At 41.6% G+C, this 23,328-nt stretch overlaps 1 long non-coding RNA gene across 2 annotated transcripts in view; it reads left to right on the top strand.

The window, feature by feature from the left end:
• Positions 1 to 23,328, top strand: part of LOC142010394 (uncharacterized) — a 162,694-nt gene that overhangs the window by 86,468 nt on the left and 52,898 nt on the right. For both annotated transcript variants that reach the window (XR_012644783.1, XR_012644782.1), the window contains one exon: positions 11,180 to 11,324. This is a non-coding gene — a long non-coding RNA (uncharacterized LOC142010394). The remainder of the gene's footprint in view (positions 1 to 11,179; positions 11,325 to 23,328) is intronic.

The raw sequence follows: 23,328 nt of genomic DNA, 5'->3' as shown, positions 1-23,328 counted from the left end.
AGCATCCATGATTTTCTAAAGATTGTATGATTAGAGAAAATCATGAAAATTTGTATTCTTTCTTGGATCTCAGGTGGACAAAAACTTATGTATCAGTGACTGACATAGTTTATAGAGATGCTAAATAGCTATGGAATTAATTGAGGGGGTTTGCTGAATTCAGTGATATTGCTCTGTTCCTTGAGATCCCTTAAAAACTCCCATAGTCTTTCTCAGGAGTACCACCAAACACAAAATTGGACTAGTTTAATAGCTGAAGGTAGTTCAAATTAGTCAGCTTGGACAGATGAGTCAAGAGGAGTATGAATATATGACTGGAGAATGAGCAGGGGTAATCAGGAGAGCGAAATCACAACTGGAACTGCAGTTATCAAGGAATGTGAAGGGCAACAAGAAGGGCTTCTATAGGTATGTTAACCATAAGAGGGTTATCAGGGATAGTGTGGGACCATTACTGGATGAGGGAGGTAACCCGGTGACAGATGATGTGGGAAAGGCTGAAGAACTTAGTGCTTTTTTTGCCTCAGTCTTCACGGACAAGGTCAGTTCCCCGACTACGGTACTAGACAATGGAACATGGGAAAGAGGTGGGCAGCCCTTGGTGGGGAAAGAATGGGTTACAAGCTATTTAGAAAAGCTAGATGCACACAAATCCATGGGTCCAGATTTAATGCATCCCAGGTACTGAGGAAATTGTCATATATCATTGCAGAGCGTTTAGCTATTATCTTTGAAAATTTATGGAGGTTGGAGAGGTCTCGGATGATTGGAAAAATGCAAAGGTAGTGCCCATCTTTAAAAAAGGAAAGAAGGACAATCCAGAGAACTTTAGACTGGTCGGCATCACCTCAGTTCCTGAAAAAATCATGGAGGGAATCCTCAAGGAATCCATTTTGGAGCACTTGGAAGAGGGGAAAGAGATCAAGAGTAGTCAACATGGATTCACCAAGGGCAAGTCATGCCTGACCAATCTGATTAGCTTCTGTGATGTGGTAACAGGCTCTGTGGACATGGGGAAGTCAATGGATGTGATCTACCTTGACTTTAGCAAAGCTTTTGATACAGTCTCCCACAATATTCTTGCCCATAAGTTTAGGAAGAATGGATTGGGTACATGGACTGTAAGATGGATAGAAAACAGGCTTGACAGACAGGCCCAATGGGTAGTGGTTAATGGCTCAGTATCTGGTTAGTCACTTAGCCACTGCACCACAACAGTGCACTGAATGGCTGCTCCTGACAAACAGTCTTTGTGCTAACGATCTGCAGGCACAGAACAGCTACAGCCCTGATTGGATGGACAGGTAGCTTGCTCACTGGGTGCTTTAATTATATAAAGACCCCAACAGGAAGAGGGAGCTAACTGAGCAAAAGAACAACGCCCAGACTTCCTTGTCTTACAGCTCTGCTTGGACCATCATTGTTGCCATGATGCCTTGCATGATTCTACCTTACCTCCTCAGCCCACTGACCTGACCACTTGTATTGAATCTTCCAGCTACTGACTCATGCAAAAACTCTGGTGATTGCCCTGAATTGCCTTCAGGACAGCTTATGCTGGCTTTCTGATGGCTCATGCATCCTTGAGTACTGCTTTGTATGGTTCAGCCAGCAAGCATTACACCTGTCCAACCATTACATCTCCAGCATAGCTTCTTCTCTTCCTGCCAGAAGGCCATTTTTTTTATTCAAAATCTCTGGAATAGGTTCTTCTGGTCCTCTCTAGTATTAACAGCCAGTATACCCTGCTACAAGAAGAATATAAGCTCTACTCTAGAGAGTCAGAAACATAAACACAAAAGCATTGTGTTTGAGCATCAGGATAAGAAAGAGAAGCTGACAGAAACCAAGAAGTGAAATTTTCAGTCTTGTATCATTATCAAAGCTGAGTAAAATATAAACAAGTAAGTGGCATTCATTCACAGTCGTTTGTGGATCACTGGCTGTATAGTGCTAATGCTGCTTGTTTCCAGTTTCTAAATTGCACTAAAAGACAGCTAAAAGACAGCAAATGGTGTTCTAATATTACATACCTATGTAAGCAAATTACTGTAGTTCCACAGGGATGTTATGCTGGGATGAAATGAATGGGAGATGATCTGCATAGTCATAGAAAGCAGAGAGGTCATCTGTTGATTTAAGAACTAATTTGGTGGTAACAAATCCAAATGGTCATAAATTATAACAAAATTATTATTTTGTCATACATATGATTCTTATTTTATGGGGCGGAGAAAACGCCCAAGAAAAATACTGATAGGATGACCTTGTCAAAATTGAAAATTAAGAGAAATAAACCATTATTTTAATGTTAAAAATAAGATAGACTTCTATTATATTACTACTGCAATCTTACATTCAGCTTCACTGGGTATTTTAGTGCTTAAACAGATTCATGGACACAGTGTGCTAGTCTGGGAAGCCATTCCAAACATTTGATTTTTATTAAAACATTTATAAAATATAAAACATTTATAATTATTTGTAATGTTTAATTAACAACTCTTGAAAAGCTTGATAAATTAATAAAAAGTCAAAATTTTGCACTGAAATGCAGTAGGTCTCCTCCAACTGTCAAGTAAACAGTGAATGTGTACTGTGTGGCAACTGTTTGACATGTCAGTTGTTTAATCATTAGAGCTAGACAAATACAGCAAAGTATTTTTTCTGTGAATATTTGCTTGAATGTAATGCTCATGCCCCTTTTCTACTTATTTGCAACAAAGACTTGAGCAAATAGGCTTTACTTGTGCAAATTGCAATGAAGGGTGAAATTCTATCCTGTGCAAAGCAGTGCAAAAGCCTATTTTGGTGCAAAAATTGGTGCATATGCCTTTTGTGTCAGCTGTCCACACGAGGATGGATTTCGTCAGAAATGTGAATGCTGTTGTCAAAGATACAGTGTGACCATGCTTTTCACAATTAGGACAATGTAGTATTTGGTGTTATTGTGGTAATGAAAGAAATTTGTAAATCAATGAATTCAGTAGACTTGGAATATTTATTTGGGATGACACCCAAAGTAATACGCCAGGAGTAAGCAAATGAGCCAAAGTTCTGACTGTACCATTCTCAGTTCTTCAAGGGACTTGCATAAACATGAAACAAAATTAAACTTGAGATAATTTTCCAGCCAATATATTTGACAGAAGGCCAATTTTTCTCACGTATAATGCCTTGGGAAAGATCTGTTTTTCTAGAAAGGAAAAATAAATATGTTAAAATCCCTTTATCCTATTTATCTGCTCTTACTCCCTCAGAAGCTAAAGACCAGCTGAAAATTCTATGCTCATCCAGACAGGGAGCAGATCATCATAGGACTAATCTGACCAATCACAGTGAAACTAAGGTGTTCCTATTTCTACTCTCCTCATCCAGAACTGTTTGTAGTCAACCCAAAGAGTAATCAAGTATGGAAAAACTGAGCTGAATAAATTCAGGAAAATCTAGATGTGTGCTTAGACAATCTGTAAGTATTAATAGTGGGTTGTTTAATACATTGTTGACTGTCAATTATTCATCTCAGTCTAGTTATTACTAACAATTACATTAAATATTGAAGTGTTCTAAATAGGTGATGAGAGCTATGGTATTAATTTCACTAATGTCCAACCACCATTGCTGTGTTAGATTCCCAAGGGGAATGGTAGAAGACCCAACACTTAATTTAAACCCAGTCTGGACAAAGTACTTGACAATGTATCATTTGCTTATATTTAATTGCTTGTATTTAAGGTAACCAAATTAAATTCCAGGTTAATATTTGAATTAGCATAAACAATTGATTGAAACAGACAAAAGCCAAGAAATCAATGGAAGGCTAACATTCCTCCAGTAAATATAGTAGGCATCCTTCAGTATACGTAGACTATGGATCGTGCCCTTCATAGTTCCATTTGGGATCATCATTTGCAGAGTCGACTGTGACTGTGAAGGCCCACATGAGAGTGACAGTCCTTGCTACATCTGTTGCATGTGTAGTGGGTGTCTGGCAGGTCCTTATTGTACTTTCTGTGGGCTCGCTTCTCCTCTGCTAGCTGTCTGATCCTCATCTCACCCTTCTGAAGGCCCTTGGGTAGTTTCTGCCTCCATCTGCTGCGATCGTCTGCCAGCTCCTCCCAGCTGTCTGGCTCGATGTCTACCTCCCTGAGGTCCCTCTTGCAAACATCTTTGTAGCACAATTGGGGGCGTCCGGGAGGTCTTTTGCCAGAGGCTAGCTCACCATACAGGATGTCTTTTGGAATCCTTCCATCATTCATCCTGTGGATGTGGCCAAGCCAGTGGAGCTGCCGCTGCCTGAGGAGGGTGTGCATGGTAGGGATTCCAGCTTGCTCAAGGGTGGCAGTGTTGGGCACTCTGTCCTTCCACGATACTCCAAGGATGCTCCTGGGGCAGCGCAAGTGGAAGGCGTTCAGCCTCTTTTCCTGGCAGGCATACAGGGTCCAAGACTCGCTGCCGTAAAGAAGGGTGCTGGGGATGCAGGCTCTGTAGACTTGCATTTTGGTGCGGGTGTACAACTTGATGTTATTCCACACTCTCTTGCTGAGTCTGGACAGAGTTGTGGCTGCTTTTCTGATCCTCCTATTTAGCTCAGTCTCCAATGACAGGGTGTCAGTGATGGTGGACCCGAGGTAAACAAACTCGTGGACAACCTCTAATGAATAGTTGTCAGTGCTGATTGATGGAGGTTCAGCAACATCCTGACCAAGTACATTTGTCTTCTTTAGGCTGATGGAAAGCCCGAAGTCCTTGCATACTTTGGAGAACTGATCCAGCAGTTTTTGAAGCTGGTCTTCTGTGTGTGACATTACAGCAGCATCATCCGCAAACAGCATATCTCTGATGAGGACTTCCTGCACCTTAGACTTAGCTTTCAGCCTTGCAAGATTAAACAATTTCCCATCAGATCTTGTGTGCAAAAAGATGCCATCTGTTGAAGATCCAAAGGCGTGCTTCAGGAGGAGTGTGAAGAAGATCCCGAACAATGTTGGAGCAAGGACGCATCCTTGTTTGACACTGCTCCTGATGTTGAAAACATCCGATAATGTGCCATCATATTGGATGGTTCCTCTCATGTCTTTGTGGAAAGACTGGATCATCTTGAGTAACCGTGGTGGACAGCCTATCTTGTGGAGCAGTTTGAACAGTGCATCTCTGCAGACCAAGTTGAAGGCCTTGGTCAGGTCGATGAAGGCAATATAGAGTGGCTTCCTCTGCTCCCTGCATTTCTCCTGCAGCTGCCTCAGAGAGAAGACCATGTCAATGGTAGATCTTTCTGCGCGGAATCTGCACTGTGATTTGGGATACACCCTCTCAGCAATCTTCTGGAGTCTGCTGAGGATGACGTGAGCAAACAGTTTGCCAGTGATGCTTAGGAGGGAGATTCCATGGCAATTGTTGCAGTCGCTTCTGTCTCCTTTGTTCTTATACAAGGTTACTATGTTAGCATCACTCATATCCTGTGGAACCTCTCCCTCTCTCCAGCACAGGCACAGTAGCTCATGTAGGGGTTCCAGGAGGGTGTCTGTGGCACACTTGATTATCTCTGGTGGTATACCATCCTGGCCTGGGGCCTTTCCTACTGCAAGGCTGTCGATGGCTTTCTTCAATTCATCCACAGTTGGTTCCTGATCTAGTTCGTCCATTACTGGTAGGAGATTGACGGCATTGAGGGCTGTATCAACCACAATGTTCTCGTTTGAGTACAGCTCGGAGTAGTGCTCGACCCAGCGCTCCATCTGTTTGGCCTTGTCAGTGATGACTTCACCAGATTTGGATTTCAGAGGTGCCATCTTGTTCTGGGTGGGTCCTAATGCCTTCTTGATGCCCTCGTACATTCCCCTGAGATTACCAGAGTCAGCACTGGTCTGGATGCTGCTGCATAGCTCGAGCCAGTAGTTGTTGGCACAGTGCCTGGATGTCTGCTGTACTGTTTTTCTGGCTGCTCTGAGTGCTTTCAGGGTACTCTGGCGTGGTGAGCATTTGTGCTCCAGGAGTGCAGCGTGCTTCTTTTCTATGGCTGGAATCATCTCATCAGAGTTAGCTTCGAACCAGTCATTTGTGTTTCTAGCTCTTCTTGCAAACACCGACAAGGCTGTGTTGTAAATTGCATCCCTCAGATGCTGCCATCTGGATGTCACATCGGCACCCCCATGGCTCCTGTGCAGATTCTCCTCGAGGGTCTCTCTGAACTTTTCAGCTCTCTCAGAGTTTGCTGTCTTTCTGGCATCAATGCGGGGCCTTCCAGTTGGTTTAGAGTGGTACAGCTTCTTGGGTCTCACCTTGAGTTTGGAGCAAACTAGCGAGTGATCTGTATCGCAGTCAGCGCTATGATAGCTGCATGTCAGAAGGACGTTTTTGAGGTTATCACGTCTAGTGATGACCTCATCTAATTGATGCCAGTTTTTCGAGCGTGGGTGTCTCCATGACACTCTGTGCTGTGGCTTGGTTTGGAAAAATATGTTTGTGATGCACAGATTGTGGCACATGCAAAGTTCGAGAAGACGCTGTCCATTTTCATTCATTTTTCCCACACTGAAGTGGGTTAAGCAGGAAGGCTGTGAGTCACGATAAGCTCCAACTCTTGAATTGAAGTCACCCAAAAGGTACAGTTGTTCACGAGCAGCTATTTGCACTATGGAAGCACTAAGCACGTCCTAGAACTTGTCTTTTACTTCTGGTGTGGCGTACAGGGTTGGAGCATAAGCGCTGATCAGGTGGACAGGACCGGTGCAAGTTTGAAGTGTGACCTGTAGAAGTCTTTCTGATCCACCCATGACTAATTCCACCATTTGTAGAAGGGTGTTTCTGATGGCAAAGCCAACACCATGCTCCCTGGGTTCTTCTTGGGCTTTACCCTGCCAGAAAAAGGTGAAGTCCTTTTCCTTTAGAGATCCCGAATCTGCGAGTCATGTCTCTTGCAGAGCAGAAATGTCAACTTGGAGCCTCTTCAGTTCCACATTGATGACAGCAGTCTTTTGAGTGTTGCTGATGTCCTGAAGATCTTCATCAAACTGGTCAGCAAGGTCCGCACATTCCAGCAAGCAAGCTTAAAACTTTGATGGTTTCTTTTTCTGGTTGATTTTCTTATTGGTTTGCCTGGTGCTCAAATTTCAGTCACTTGTCAGGTTTGGGAACCTTAAGCCTCACGCACCCAGTGAGGCAGGTGAACTGTGGCGGGACAGTACCCTACTGGCTGGGGGCTGCCCAGCTGGAGGCGGGTGGTGACTGTCCAGTGAGATGTGATGATCTCTCCCACCGTCAAAGGCAACCCCTGGTGCTCGTTCTCTATGCCAGTCGAGCAAGAGCTTATAACCGGTATCTGTTACCTTCCGTGTTGGTTCAACACTGTTAAGCGATGCTGGAGTACCTCTCCAGGTGCAAGCCTGGGCAATTTTTTTTTGGGACCCTGGGCTGCAGTAGTTCATAACATTCTGTGGGAGGTCTGAAAGGCAAAGAGGAGAGATGGGAAGAAATGAGAGGAAAAATATGAAGCTCAAGTTTGGAACTTCCCATTAACTTTTCCTACCGAGGGGAAAACTTTAGCTTTATTATTTTCATAACTTTTTGTAACTTTCTTTTACTTAGAGAAAAGAAAAGAAAATGTTCACAAGAAGTATTTTAAAATTTCATGCTATCTACCACTTTCCAATTTATGGTCTCTTGGGCAAAAGGGCAGTTTTTCAAAACATTTATCATGTCTCTGACAGACTGGAACAGCTTGAAGTCTTTCCAGTCTAGTGGTTTAAATTTTTATTTTTGTGTGGGTATATGTCTATGTCCTCTACATCTATATTAAGTCATATTATTTAAGTACTAGACTGGAGAGGGTTGTGATTTATCATGCATTTATATGCTTAGCTAAAGTGTGACAGTGTTGCAGGCAAAATTCTTTCAGCCAATGTGTCAATAACATTTGCTGCAAGCATGTAGCAGGTTGATAACTTGGAATATCTTTGGCTCTGCAGTAATAATTAATAAAACACCAGCTACAAATTGTCCATGTTATGAATGAACTGCTTGCTAAATTTCATTTCCTGAATCAAAGCAACCATATCAAAGCAAATACAATATTTGAAAAAAATTTTTTTCAGTGCATGATTAAAAATGTCCAAATGGATTTGCCCACTGAAACATTCTTGTGTACATGGGAGAAATGACTTGCACAGTGAAGCGGGTCTTTGCACATGAAAGCTTATGCTCCAAAATGTCTGTTCATCTATAAGGTGCCACAGGACTTCTTGTTTTTGAAGATACAGACTAGCTTGGCTACCTCTCTGATATAATGGAATAAGTTATTCTACAGGAAAGAAATTATTCTGAAATAAAGTCACTTTAATTCCAGAATGGAATGTCACAGTGAGTTATTCTAACACAGCTATCAAAGAATAGTTTATTCTGATAGAAGTATCATGGTTAATGTGCGTATATAGACAAAGCCTTAATTACAAAGACTATGGATTAGAGCTTTAACACTTCATGCCAAGATGTTGCCTAGAGCATTCCCTTTACATTGCATTATAAACATTTGAAGAAAGGTGTCGAGGAAAGAAATCAATGCTTAGAGAATGATGGGCACTTAACGAGGCATGAATAGCAAACCTATAAAATGACAGCTAAGTACTTGTAGTGATTTACATATGTGGTTTCATATATTGGGTGTGTGGAAGAAAACAGAATTCCAAGGCATGGGGACTACTGAAACAGTTCTGTTGGGAATAAGTCACAGAGAGTGACAGTAAAGGCTTTCAGTTTCACCAGCCTTTTCCAGGACTTTTACATATTTGAATCCCCCAGCAAATTCTGAGTTTCAAGAACCAGCAAAGTGCTCCATATTTCATAGACTCTTTCATATATGTTTAAAATAAGTCTTCAGACTCTGAGGGAGCTTGCAGAAGCCCCAGGGTCACCAGTAGCAGCTTAGAACTTAAGGCCCATCACTGCTACTACTGCCACAAACTGATCCAGGTGTCTCCTGAATATCATTGAGCCCAAAGGACAAGTGGGGACTGTTCCCAATAGTAGGGATTATAAATGACTTTTGCTTCCTTGGTTAATTCAGTGACAAACTTTGAACATTAACGATCCATTTACATTTCCAGGAATGTGTTGACAAGGAATAGTACTGGCCACTAACATTTTTTCTTCATTATTGAAAGATGAAATTAGTCTTTTTATTTCTAAATTAACCTAATTTATGAGGATCTATGAGACTAGATTAATTGATTTAAAGGAAGTGAGTCTTTCATTTTTTTCTGTGTACGTGGCCACACAACATGTTTATTTGGCTTTGAAATCAATAGCTCTTTTAGTTTGGTGCAAAACCCACCATACGACTTGCTTGCTTGCAGTTCGGGCTCTTATTTCCCTCCCCCTCTCTTTGTTTAATAGCTTGGTTAGCTTAAGCACTCAAACCTCCTGTGGGAATTTGCCTGGAACAACCAGCTCCCTTTGCACACATGCTTCCTTTCATTTCCCTATCTGAAATTGAATGATATATTTTCCCCTGAAATCTCGATGTTGTTCTTTCAGACTCAGTTTGTCAAAATCACACATTTGCAAAGATTTTGACTAGCACAATTGTGTTTTTAGTTGCCTGCTAACCTTGGGAACATTTACAAAAAGAAAAGCAAGACGACAGAAATCAAGTGTACTGATCAGCACAAATATGCACTTGTACAATATCTGAAAGGCAAATAATTATGTTGTTGCTATAGTGGCAAATGTTTTCATATCCTTTTGTGTTAATCAACCTAATTGGGACTGCAAAGGCTGAGAATTAGTAATTTAATGGTATATATTACTAGAGTTAGAATGTAGAGGGGGGTTAAAACCACTCTAAAGAAAATGTATGATCAAGTACTGAAGAGGGCACTGATGTATGCCTTTAATATATCATTAGCATTCTGCATGAGACAGATGATAGGAGTCTCATGAGCCGGTTCCTGGAACACATCTTCACATAAGTAATCCTAAAGTGAATAGTCTGTCAAAATCATTGTGAATGCCAGTCACAGTAGAGAGGATTTGGCCCTAATTTATTTGTTCTTTTATAATTCTTATAAGCTATAAAGGGCCAGAGTCAGATGTTCTTGTTCACAGTAAGCAAATGCTCATTGGAAATCATTAAAACTGCTCATGGAGGACATGCGACTCAGTGGGAGTAAGGGTATCAGAATCTCACCATAATGATCACACCCTCACACATTGCACAGGTCAGATTCTTAATTGGCATGGTGTCCTTCCAGTCCATGGAACTGTGCAGATTTACACAGGCTGAACATCTGGCTCTATAGAGTCAGGGTGCATCTACACTAGCTCCCCTCTTCTCAGGGGGCATGCTAAGTAGGCAGGTCAGAGGAGGCTAATGAGGTGCTGCAAAGGGGCTAACTCTGAAGCGCTGACAGGCAGTGTAGCCGTGGGTGCTTCAAAGTATGCGCCGAACTTCGAAGTTCTTTTTGAAGTTGTGGGAGTAAGGCGATTTCAAAGGTCAGTGCGTGCTTTGAAGCGCCCATGGCCACACTGCCTGTCAGCACTTTGAAGTTAGCAGCTTTGAAGTTCCCGCAGAGGCCATTATGCTAATAAGTTGCTGCATATGCACTGCATGTGGTATAGTGGGGGATACATGTGTGTATGTGTATGGCTCACAGAGGGTGTGGGGCTCCTGCTGAGGGTAAACCAGGTGACCAGGTGACACCTCTGGACTGCAGACAAAGGAGGAGTTGGAGTCTGATGGATTTGAATTGGAACAGGGAGTTGGAAAGCAGTTAGTCTGGGCTGGAAGAGAGAGAGACAAAGGACGGGGCAAGGCCCTGGCTTGAGGGGCCCTTTGGGGCCTTCTGTCCCCGACATGGATTGGACTGGCTGTCTCTGCCTGCTGCACTGACCCTTCTGTAAGATGCTGTGTCCTGTCAGCTAATAAACCAGCTGTTCTCCTGCTGAGTGAGACTCACTCCTGTCTGTGGATGGGTTGCAGAGCTTGGGGACTCCTGAACCCCATCACACTGCAGCACTTCATTAGCCTCCTCTGATGTGCGTGCTTAGCATGCTCCCTTTGAAGAAGGGGGCTAGTGTAACTGCATCCTCAGAGATAGACTGAGAGAACATTTAGAATGCAATCACTGGTGTGGATGAAGTTCGAGCTGACATGTCCACACTTGTTTTAATTCACTCCCCGCAGGTTCTGGAACAGAGAAGCAGTAGGAGGTTCGCTGTCATATATGAACTCACTGGAAACCTACTCACAGACTAGCCTATGCTGACACCTCTGCTGTCACAGCTTCACTGTTTCTGGACCTCAGATAATGAGATGAAAGCTAGCTCAGGTATGTCTACACAAGCATCAGTCACAACCTGCAATTGTAGTCTAAAAAAACCCCTGAGATTATAAAGTCCTGTTCTCTATAATTGCCATGGTGGCATTAATTTCCACAGAATATTATCCAGTCTAGTTTGCTAGATTTCTATTACATCTTGTGGGGAGCTATTGCAAAGTCTGATAGACCTCACGATGATAAAATGTTTCTTATGTGTGTATGAATATTTCTTAGTGTAATTTTTCCTTTGTTCAGTCGTGTTCCTTAATAGTTGGTAAAGATTCTTGTTGTACCTTAAACAATGCCAATCTGCCATTGACATAGCTAACCGTAGATTTTAGATGTCTTAAACTAGATGTCGTAGATGTCTTAATCTAAGGGTGCTTCTACACTCGGCCCCCCATGTCGAAGAGGGCAGGGCTATGAGGCAATTTGAAGCAGGCTAATGAGGCGCTAAGATACATATTAGTATAATGGTGGCTACATGAATTTCAAAGTGCAGACTTCCCATTGCAGACTGACAGTTTAGATGGGGCAGCTTCAAAATAAGGGCCCCACTTCGACATCCCCTTACTCGGATCTAGTTCTGTGTGAGTAAGGGAATGGCAAAGTGGGGCGCTTATTTCGAAGCTGCCCCATCTTCACTGTCAGTCTGCAATTTGAAGTCTGCCCTTCGAAATTCGTGGGGCTGCCATTATGCTAATGCAGTGCTGAATATGCATGTTAGCACCTCATTAGCCTGCTTCGAATTACCTCATTACATGCCACCTCCGACAGGAGAGGACAAGTGTAGAAGCAACCTAATTCTAGTCTGTGAACAAATGAAGTCTCATATCCAGGTGAGACGAGCAGAATTACTGCTGAAATCACTATTCTTTATCAGACTTTTTTAAATTTGAAATTGATTGTTTTTGTAGTTGGTCCAAATCCTCCCTCTCACAGTCAGTTGTGTGAAGAGAGTGGCATTTTAACTCATCGTGAAATGAGAATAAAATAGAATTTATAAAAGCAAGTGAGTGCTGGGCATGCTAATTATACTACATGTACCACAGACATTGTCATAGTCCCGAGCTATTACTTTCAGTAATATAAGCCTTCAGAATTCAGCTGATATAAAATTAACTGTCACCAGAATTTTGTAGGTGGTGTCTGACGATTCCAGGGGATATAGTTTAGGGTGCCCAGTCAAACAGTGATACATTAAAAAAAATCCAAAGAATATTAGAAGGCTCATGACTCAAGGAATGGGTCCATACTTCCGGAGACTTAGGTTCAGTTGCTGATTAGGTCAAGTGGGAAATATGTTTCAAAGGCATTTCTGGCCTTTCCTTGTGTAACCCTTCTGCCATGTACAGCCAGCTGCAGCCAGAGACAGGTTCAGTTTCTAGGGGTTCCTCATCATCTGTACACCACAGAACTGGCTTGAGTTCCTATCCAGTATCCTGTGAAATTCATGCACCAACCCTGGGCATCCCTGAAAGGCAATGTCTTCCCACTTGCAAGCACAGATTCTGAGTATAGAAGGAAACTTTTAATACAAGGGAGGAAAGTAACTTGGCATTAATTTTGGAAAATATCACAGAATTCATAAAAAAAACAAAACCTGTGAGTAGAAGTCTGACCCATGTAGGTTGGGCAATGTCTTCTTCCTCTCAAGTTCTTAGGTCCAGCAACCTAAGGCTACGTCTACACGTGCACCCAACATCGAAATAGCTTATTTTGATGTAGCGACATCGAAATAGGCTATTTCGATGAATAACGTCTACACGTCCTCCAGGGCCGGCAACGTCGATGTTCAACTTCGACGTTGCTCAGCCCAACATCGAAATAGGCACAGCGAGGGAACGTCTACACGGCAAAGTAGCACACATCGAAATAAGGGAGCCAGGCACAGCTGCAGACAGGGTCACGGGGCGGACTCAACAGCAAGTCGCTCCCTTAAAGGGCCCCTCCCAGACACACTTTCATTAAACAGTGCAAGATACACAGAGCCAACAACTAGTTGCAGACCCTGTATATGCAGCACGGACCCCCAGCTGCAGCAGCAGCAGCCAGAAGCCCTGGGCTAAGGGCTGCTGCACACGGTGACCATAGAGCCCCGCAAGGGCTGGAGAGAGAGTATCTCTCAACCCCCCAGCTGATGGCCGCCATGGAGGACCCCGCTATTTCGATGTTGCGGGACGCGGATCGTCTACACGTCCCTACTTCGATGTTGAACGTCGAAGTAGGGCGCTATTCCCATCCCCTCATGGGGTTAGCGACTTCGACGTCTCGCCGCCTAACGTCGATTTCAACTTCGAAATAGCGCCCAACACATGTAGACGTGACGGGCGCTATTTCGAAGTTACTGCCGCTACTTCGAAGTAGCGTACACGTGTAGACGCAGCTTAAATGTCCCTTTTTTATGCCTATCTTATCTCTGCAACCCTCTCACAGTTGCTGCCCTTGGTCAGGGCAGATCCAGAGTTCATTCACCTTCCTCACTGAACACGGGAGGTAAAGCAGCATTTTACTCATTCTGCTGGTCATTTGACATCTGTCTTCTCATTGTGCCACTGTGGCAGGGCTGATCCTGTCAGCCGCCTTGCCTTGCTGTTCTCACTGAATTCACTGTTGTTCCTGCTGGGCAACTGCTCACCATCCACCAGCTTGTGGTGGATTTGGCTCTGGGCAAAGTTCATTGATTTTAGCTGTTGGCCCAAAGCAGAGTCCCACTACCAGCAGTGTCCAGCATCCACTGGAGTAAATTTAAAAAAATAAAAGAGATTCCTCATGGAGCCTGTTTTAGTTCAGTCATTGACCAGTAGGGGAAGACAGGTGGAACCAGTCTTATAGCTCACACCTGGCAGGCATGTAGCCTGCTGCTCAGAGGCATGCCCTCTTGCTCTTATGTCACAGATTCTGTCCAGGGTCCAGGGTCTGGTTGTTTAAACTCACAGTGTCTCCTTAAGAAACATGATAAAACACAGTCTCTCTTTTCTGTATTCCCACAATAGTTGCAAACATTGGTGATCACATTTCACAATTCCTGTGTTTAGCATTACTTAGTTTGTGGTCTCACAATGACCAAATTGGTCACAATAGGCAAAACACCACTATATCAGTTGAATATCTGGCAGATCTCTGCACACAGGAGCAAACTGTAATTACAATCACCCACCCAAGATTTCTTTTCCATTCCAGCAAGCTGAAATGGTAGCTTTCCTTCATACCCTGCTTCCACATCCATCAAGGTGACAAACCGTGCTCAGGATTGGCAATTCCTACTAAAAAAAAGGATGAGATGGCAATAAAAGAGGTGTTGCAGTTAGTTTTGAGGTGGACTGGTAGGATTGTCCACCATATGAGGGTATGTCTATAATTTCAGGGGGGTTGACATGCCACGATCAATCTTCTGGAGATCGATTTTGCTATGTGCATGACAACCTGCCAAATTTTTCTCTCTGGGCTTGGCAATCGAATATGGTATTCCATGCTATCACATCGCGTAAGGGACATCTGTGCAAACCGAAAGAGCCCCGGACAACACTAGGGAACAAAGTTGATTCTGATACATTGATTCAAGCTACTCTAATGGTGTGGCTAAAATTGTGTATCTGGGATTGACTTTGATTGCTAGTGTAGACCAGGCCTCAGTGTCAGAGGGAATAGCCATGTTGGTTGGTGGCTTCACAAATAACAAGCAGTCCTGTGGGACTTTAGAAACTAACAAATGTTTTTTCTTAGTACAAATTGTTTAACTTTCATGAGCATTGAAATTCTCTGAAACTTACAAAACAAGTAATAATGAAAATCCTGCCTGACTAAACAGAGAAGCATAGTACCATATGAGGTACATTGTATTAAGTAGTGTGTGGGAGGTCTGCATACAAATCCTGTTAACAAATAACAGAAGAAAACAATTTAACCTTAAAGTTCAAGTTCAAAACAAATGAAATAAAATTTAATAAACAAAGTACCCTATTGAACAGCATATTCAATTTACAGGGGACTTGCATCTTGTGAAAAAGATCTTAATTGCCTGCTCCAACCTACAAGGCCCATCAACTATGGGTCTTTCACATTTGAAGAAACAAAAAGAGCACTTATTATTGAGCACTTAGCCATGTTCAGCCAATCAACTCTCTCAAGTAGCTAAACATTCTAAACCTTGTAATTTTGTATCTAGAGTGCTTTGCACAATGTTGAACCATTTGTTAGACCATTCCATGATATTTTGTGCATAATTCATTTGAATTCTTGTCAAGACCCTCCATAATATGAAGTAATTCAGTTGACACCATATACATTTATATTTAGACAGGTTGCTGATCAGAAGTTTGATAGTGGGTGAATGCGCCTGTTTTACTTGTAATTATATTCTCTCGAGTTATCTTTACTTACTCTAATGGTTCAGAAACATATTTCATATAACAAGGGAGGGGAAAATTGATTAATCATTTATATGCATCTAAACTGGTGTAAATTGCAAAAGAACTTTTTTCCCACCAATGTAATCAACATCTACATTACCCGGTAGATTGACCTGGTCGATCATCTGGGGTTTAATTTTGCATGCATAGTGGGGACCTGGGAAATCAAACTATTAGGGGTCAACAGTCAAACCCTGAATTCCTCAATCTCATGAGGATGGCCAGGTAAGTTCATCATAGGTAAGTTGATTCCAGCTACACAATTGCCATAGCTGAAGTTGCATATCTATGATCGACTTTAAGGTCTAGAGTAGACATGGGTTTAAAAGCAGTGATAAGCATGAAAGAAAGTGAGAAAAGCTTTTATGCTATTAGACTACAACTGAATTCTTTCCCTACCTATCTCTCCCCCAAAACATCTTTTTTTTTAAAATTTCAGTAATGGAACTAGGGCTGCATAGAGTTTAACAACTTCACTTGACTTAAATCATTTTGTTTCTTGTTTTCCTTTGCTTTAAATTTGGAATTTACAAGTAACCCCAAAACTCAAAGGGGGTATAAATTAACAACCAATTTTTGGTTACCAGAATTGTATCAATGACTTCATTTTAATAGTTCCCACCTGAAATTATAAACTGGGCCAAGTTTGTGCACAACTTAGTTTAAGTTTACTTGAATTCAGCTGGATGGTCACTGAAAGTTTGCAAATTCTTGAGAGATTCACATTTTCTAGAATTTTCAGTTTGGTTTATATTCCTACAAGATTAAAGATGAAGAACTTAACATTCAAAATTCTGGAAGAAAATGTGTGTGGATGACACAGAAATAAAAAGAAGTTCCCTGCTTTTCTTTTTATAACTTTAGTAATAGGTTATTAGTAAGACAATCTTCAGAGATGTTTTAGATTCACCTACCTTCACAGTGGTCAATAGTCCCTCATCAAGTCTAATCTTACTTTTGTCAAAAATAAATCAAGTATTGTTTCACTTTTATTATTGCAATTCATAATATCAGGTCAGGGCTTCTGGCACTGAAATTATAGCAATTATAAGTTATTCTGTGGGCATTAACCCTACATCATTTTAAGTGCTTTTGCTGATGATCCTCCTCTCCATCTTATTTAGTGCCGCAACTTTGACATACCATTGACATTTCTATGGAATGTGATGATGCACTTGATGTGTGGGGATCACTAGAGATGCATTTGTACCTGGTACATTAGGTATCAGTTGAATCTTGAATGTTTGCTTGTATGGCGATCTACATAATTTACCAAACCAATGAGCTCAGCCTAACTGATCTAAATACATATACCATGCTTGTTGCTATAGTCACTAAAGCAAACATGCAGCAACCTATGTAAAACCATGATTTTTGAAAATCTTATCAAAGGGTATTTCTATACTTTAAATGAAACCCTGTGCCAGCTGATGTGAGCTCCTGGCTCAGGCTAAGAGCTGTTAATTGCCATCTAGACATTAGGACTTGTACTGGAGCCTTGCACCCAAGACCAGAGGTCCGCATTGCAAATAAATAGTCCCCTACCCAAAGTTCCTTAGTTCAAGTCATCATGGGCCGGCTGTGGTGTCTAACTGCAGTGTAAACATAACAATGTGGCCAAAGAATGAATGAACATGAAGAGTGTCTTTATCTGTCAAGCCTTGAAACATGAATTGAGACATACTTTTTTCTAACAAAGCTAAAATCCATTAACAATTTCCTCATGACATAATTTGATATCATTCTCAATAGGGAAAGCAAACCACTTTGGGTTTGAGGAATCATCTCCAATAACCAAGCCTGAAACTTCTTCAAGTTTTTGCTTGGCTTGAATAGGGCCTAACAACCACAGTTCTCACAGAATTTGTTGCTAGGGTTGTGTGGCCTGTCAACTTACTATTTTTAAAATACAATTGCAGGTTGATATTACTTTAAATAACAACATTTTACAGAGTCAGCCACTCCATTTAGTACCCATAAATTGATAAGAATTTTACTCCTGGTTTAAATATGGCATGGACATGTTCCTGTGTATAGCCTAGTACCCATAGATACATGATTATTTCCAGAGCTGGGTACATGTGGTAAAAAATGTACAGTGAATAATCATTTACATTTTAAAATTCATTTAGACTTTTTTCATGTAGTTTTAAAATTCACTTTCCAGTAATATCCACCCTAGTTTATTGACAGGAATGTTTACTAAAACAGTGAATAGTAAGTGCAGAATTGAAGAATATTTGCTAAAATCAAATTTTAAATCAGTAATAATGTGTATATTATCCTGAGACTAATAGCTGCATATAGTGAATCAGGGAAATGAAACTTAGCATGTGACCTATTTGTCCAATCCAAAAGAAGCTTGAATTATGGATATTAAATGCTCACAATAAGCTATTTGAGAATGAGCTACACACTAAGAATTACCAAAATTAGTTGGCAAATCATTTCAAATAGCAAACAGATTACAGTGAATCATGATCTGTTTGTGGAAATTTCACAATGACTATGCTAATAATTTTAAATTTACATAGTGTCTTTCATCTGAATAGGTCCTAATGATGTACCATCTCAACATCCGACAAAGGCAGAGTGTGGCAAAATCTGGATAAAAACAATGTCTAATGCCACTTTGTTAATGTGCAAAAATTATGCCTATTTTTTCACACTGTATTAATACATTTAATTGCTGTGAATAAAATAATCAAATGCCTTTTGTTTCTCCTTCTCTGTTTCCAGATTTTTCCTGTCATTTTTTCAGTGCATTTATTTTCACCACATTTTTAGATCTCCTTTTTTCAACACCTCTCTTTCTCTCACTGAATTTTCTGTATTTCTTTTAATATGTATTTTTTTTTCTGCATAAATATTTTCTTGCCTTCACCCTCTACTTCTCTTCCATCTGTCATAGGAAATCTCTTCTAGGGCATGTGGTCTGTCTCTTTCTCTTTGATTTTTTGTGTGTGTGTGTGTGGCCACATCTATGCTACAGTGATCTTTCAAAAGAAGTTCTTCTGGAAGATCTCTTCTGAAAAAACTTCTTTTGAAGGACTGCATCCACACACAAAAAAGTGGATCAAAAAATCAATCCACTCTTCCAATACAGAGTGTACACACAGACCCTGCTTTTTTTGAAAGAATGGCCCGAGGGTCGAAAAATCAGGCACCATGAGGACTGCTCTTTTGAAAAAAAGGCCCCAGGGCATCTACACTTGTTTTTTTTTTCTCTGTCTTTCAGAAAAAGGCACTTTTCGGCCGTTTCTACACAGGCCACTTCCTTCAGAAGTGGCATGCTAATACACGGAGTGAAAGATGCTAATGAGGCAATGATGCAAATTCCCCATGCATCATTAGCATAACATCACGTGATTTGGAGTCTGGAACACCATTCTTCCAGACTCCAAAATGCCATGTGGAAGTGCGGCCCCCGGGGGGGTGGGTGGGGCTTCCGAAAGGAAGTCCTTCTTCCAGAGGCCCCTTCTTCCTGAAAATTCCTTCTGGAAGCCCATCTGAGGGCTGTGCTTGTACACGGCGTTTTGGAGTCCAGAAGAATGCTCTTCCAGACTACAAACCACGTGATGTTATGCTAATGAGGAATGGGGAATTTGCATTCGTGCCCCATTAGCATATTTTGCTCCGTGTATTAGCATGCCACTTCCAAAGGAAGTGACCTGTGGAGAAACAGCCTTCCTCTGCTTGGAGAGGAAGAAGGCTGCTTGAAAAAGTGACGTTTTCTTTTGAAAGCGTGCATTTTGTGTGTAGATGCTTTGTGGGTTCTTTTGGAAAAAGTCTGTTTTTTTTTAAAGAACTTGCTAGTGTAGACGCAAGCCTCTGTGTATATGCATGTGCATGTGTGTGTGTGTGTGTGTGTGTGTGTGTGTGTGTGAGAAGAAGATTTAACTGTGGATTTTGACCTCACTGCATCAGTATGTGGCCAGAAGGCAGCCACATGGCTCATGTTCCAGATTACCATGATAAAACAATGCACTGATTTTTCTATTCTGTTTGTCAGGCCATTTTTGACTTTTATTCAGATTTTTATTTTTCCCTCTTGGCTTGCAGAAGTTGGGAAGTCTTCTGTTATGAAACAAAACTCCCTTCTGGCAGGCTAAACAGTCAGGTTACGTATCTCCAAATAACTTATGCAGTTTGTGTTGCATAAATTGCATAAGTTATTTCGAGATAGCACCAATTAGCACCAAAGTTTGAAATAAGTGCCTGCTTCAAACTTCCCGCTACCTCTCATGACAAGAGGGTAGCAGAAATGAAATACCACACTCGAAATACGGTGGGGTTTGTCTTTTGGGATACAAATGTGTCCTGAAATAGAAACCACAATGTAATCCTCGCCCCAGAGAAAGATTCCCTATCATGTGACCCAGGGAAAGGTGTTTCCTCCTTCCAGTGGCTGAGAGATACAAGGGTAAAGTGCTGGGGATGGCAGAGCAATTACCGGAGCAATTGCCTTGGTAATTACTCATGAGTTTTTTTTGTTTCATCAATAAATTGTGGCTTCACTGAAGGACAAGAAACAAACTTGGGTGTGGCACTGATTCTTTCCTAGGCTGGTGGGATAGCTGCTCACTATTTGCTTAGGTTGCAGGCTTTCTTATCTGTTGGTTTGATTATCTCTAGTCTTTGCCTGTTTTCTCTGGAGACGGGAGGCAAACATTTTTCTTGCTCATTACCAGTATGGTGTAAATGTACTCAGTTACTTTGTTTATTCAAACAAATAAAATCTCCTCAACAGACATGGAAACCTAAGGATTACCCCTTGAATGGCCTATCAAATTTAAGCCTCCCCAAAAAATGGTTAGCTCAAGCCATCAGTCAGCAATAGCTGATGTTTACACAGTGCAGTCAGCTATAGAGTTGACAATGTTGGTTTATTTTCTGTTAAATGTGACAGGAAGTAAAGGCCTTAACTTTCCAGACACACATATAGAGAGAAGGGGTACAGCTGCTAATGTGTGTGATTTCATGTGTCAGTTTTCATTTGAAAAGATAAAATAATTGAATCAGTCTGAGTGAGGCAACAGTCCCGATCATTGGGAGTGTCCCAGTTTCTGGGCATAATAAGATAAAGAAGGCTCAAGTTATGGCTTCAGAGTAATGGCAGATGACTGATTAATTCTTCCCATGTTGTCACAGAAAATGGAAAGCTAGGTCGACATATTGATCTGAGCCTTGGCCAGTAAATAGCTACTCCACCTCCTCAAGAGCCCTAGGAAGTTATAGTTACTTGGGCACAGGTCCTCCCCTGCTCCCCTTTGGCACTGGGATGGTGGGCGGGGAGTGATGGCTTGCATACACCACAGGTTATTTGGTAAATATCATATGACAGTCAGTGGCGTGGCCTGAGCGATGCGTTATACTGACCTAAATGCCTGTGTGCACAGTTCTGTGTCAGCTTCTCCCACTGACATAGTTACTACCTTATGCTGAGGTGGACATATTAGGCTGATGGGAGAGCTAGAGTGTCTTTACCAGAAGCACCCCAGTGGTGCAACTGCATCAGTTTAGCTATGCCACTGTGCTTCTAATGTAGACTAGCCCTGAGTTATATCATCCCTTTTCAGAGTTCAGTTTACTTCCTCTCTTATTCTGGGCCAGCACCCCTGACCAGCACGTAAGATCAGTCTTCTGGTGCCACGTCTCCCAAGTTGCTTCCTTGCAGGTAGGAGAATCAGGATAGAATCCCTGCTCTCCTTCCTCTGTGGCTGTAGCTGCAATGTAGGCAGCCCTAGTGTGGTTATGTGGTGTTGGAAAAGGTGACCTTCCTTCCCAGTAGATCCTTATTGAGCTTTGCTAGGGCTAGAGACAATCTAGCCACTAAAGATTTTTAGAGCATTTGCTCAAATGTTGTTCAAGGTCTGTGAGTCAGATTTTTTCTTGTAGCTTACCGGTATTATGGGATGAACTGCAAACGGATAATATTTGCTTGAGGTAGTGATGGTCTGGGGAAATGTGTGCGGGGATTTAAGAACACAGTTCTTCACTTGCGTCACATGAATGATATTTTGAGTGTAGCTCAATGAAGGGAGATAATTTCCCATCCGGTATAATGTCCTGCATCAGATTAGTAGCCTTGGGAACACTGCTGGTCACAGAAAAATGTTATTTATTTATTGTTCATTTTGATTTTGGGATTAAGCCAGAGAGCTGTTAAGGCACTATTGGGAATATGGAATGTTTCCCTTTGGCAAATAACATACTATTTTATATCAGAGGATAAGTGGACCCAAAAGGTACTTTATATAAGATTGGCAGCTTGGTAAATCATAAGTAAATGTTTAATGCATGTTACGAACTGATGTAATAGTACAGGATTTGGAAGTAATGGAAACACCATGTTAAAATACAAAACTATTTAACATAATTATGACCTAGCCCATTTATATTATACAAACAATACATTAAAATATTTATTTCAGGAAAGATTTACAATGCTGCTGTGGAACAGGATATAGTTTAAGATTGCATTGATGATAACATGCGTGTTTTATGTGAAGAATGGTAATTGACTCTTCCTTTACGTACATTTACACATTAAATTGCATTTAATATACATTGCATCACATATTTCAAGATGGGCTTGATCACTTTGTAGGAACCAGTCCCTTCCAGCATGCTCTGTTCAGGCACAATTTACTCTTTACCTTACTTTATCTTGTCCATTGTTATCTTATCCATTCTGAATGGTTCCCTGGGTGTTCCCCCTTATCTTAGCTAGTACAGACATTCTGTTTCCAGCCTGCTGATCCATTTAGATTTGTAATCCTGTCTGCCAAGAAATGAGGCCTCACCCACATATCAAGCCAGGCCAACAAAGGGTAGCAACAGTGGTGGCCATTGTAGCAAAATAGAAAAACAGCACTTTTGCTTATGAAAATATTTCTTAAACACTTCTGTATTATCAGAGCAGGTGTAGGTGTTAGGCAAAGCCTTTTGTCGCCAGTCTATATGAGGAAGAAAAGCTCCTATGAAATTGTAAGAGATCTGGGACATCTGAGTATTCTTTCACAAAATGAAACCAAAGTTTGGGGCTCTAGTATGGCCACATTCTGTCCGTCTGCTACTAACTCTAATTGGGGGTGGTGATGAAATAGAAGAAATGGACTGCTTCTGAACTATTACCTTGATTTTGGGAGCATATGTTTATCTACGTAGATCCACTTGCAATGCATTTAATAGCCCCTCTCCCTATCCACTTCTCAGTGCCTTGCAGATGAACATCACACTTGTCTTCTCTCGGCTGTGTCTACACGGGCACAAATCTTTGAAATAGCCATATTTTGAAGATTACTAATGAGGCGCTGAACTGAATATTCAGTGCCTCATTAGGACACTTCCGGCTGCGGCGCTTCGAAATACCCGCTTTTGAAAGTGTGCGGCTCGGTGCGGCTACATGGGAGTCCTTTTCGAAAGGACCTGCCCCTTTCAAAATCACCTTATTCTGATCAGTAATCGGCATAAGGGGATTTCGAAAGGGGCAGAGTCCTTTCGAAAAGGACCTCCCGTGTAGCCGTGCCAAGCCGTACACTTTCAAAAGCAGAGCTTTTGAAGCGCCGTGGCCGGAAGTGTTCTAATGCTAATGGGGC

The sequence above is a fragment of the Carettochelys insculpta genome, chromosome 3, assembly GCF_033958435.1.
Source record: "Carettochelys insculpta isolate YL-2023 chromosome 3, ASM3395843v1, whole genome shotgun sequence".
NCBI classification, from domain to species: Eukaryota; Metazoa; Chordata; order Testudines; family Carettochelyidae; genus Carettochelys; species Carettochelys insculpta.
The sequence above is the reverse complement of the archived record's forward strand: the minus strand, read 5'-3'. Positions and strand labels throughout refer to the sequence as shown.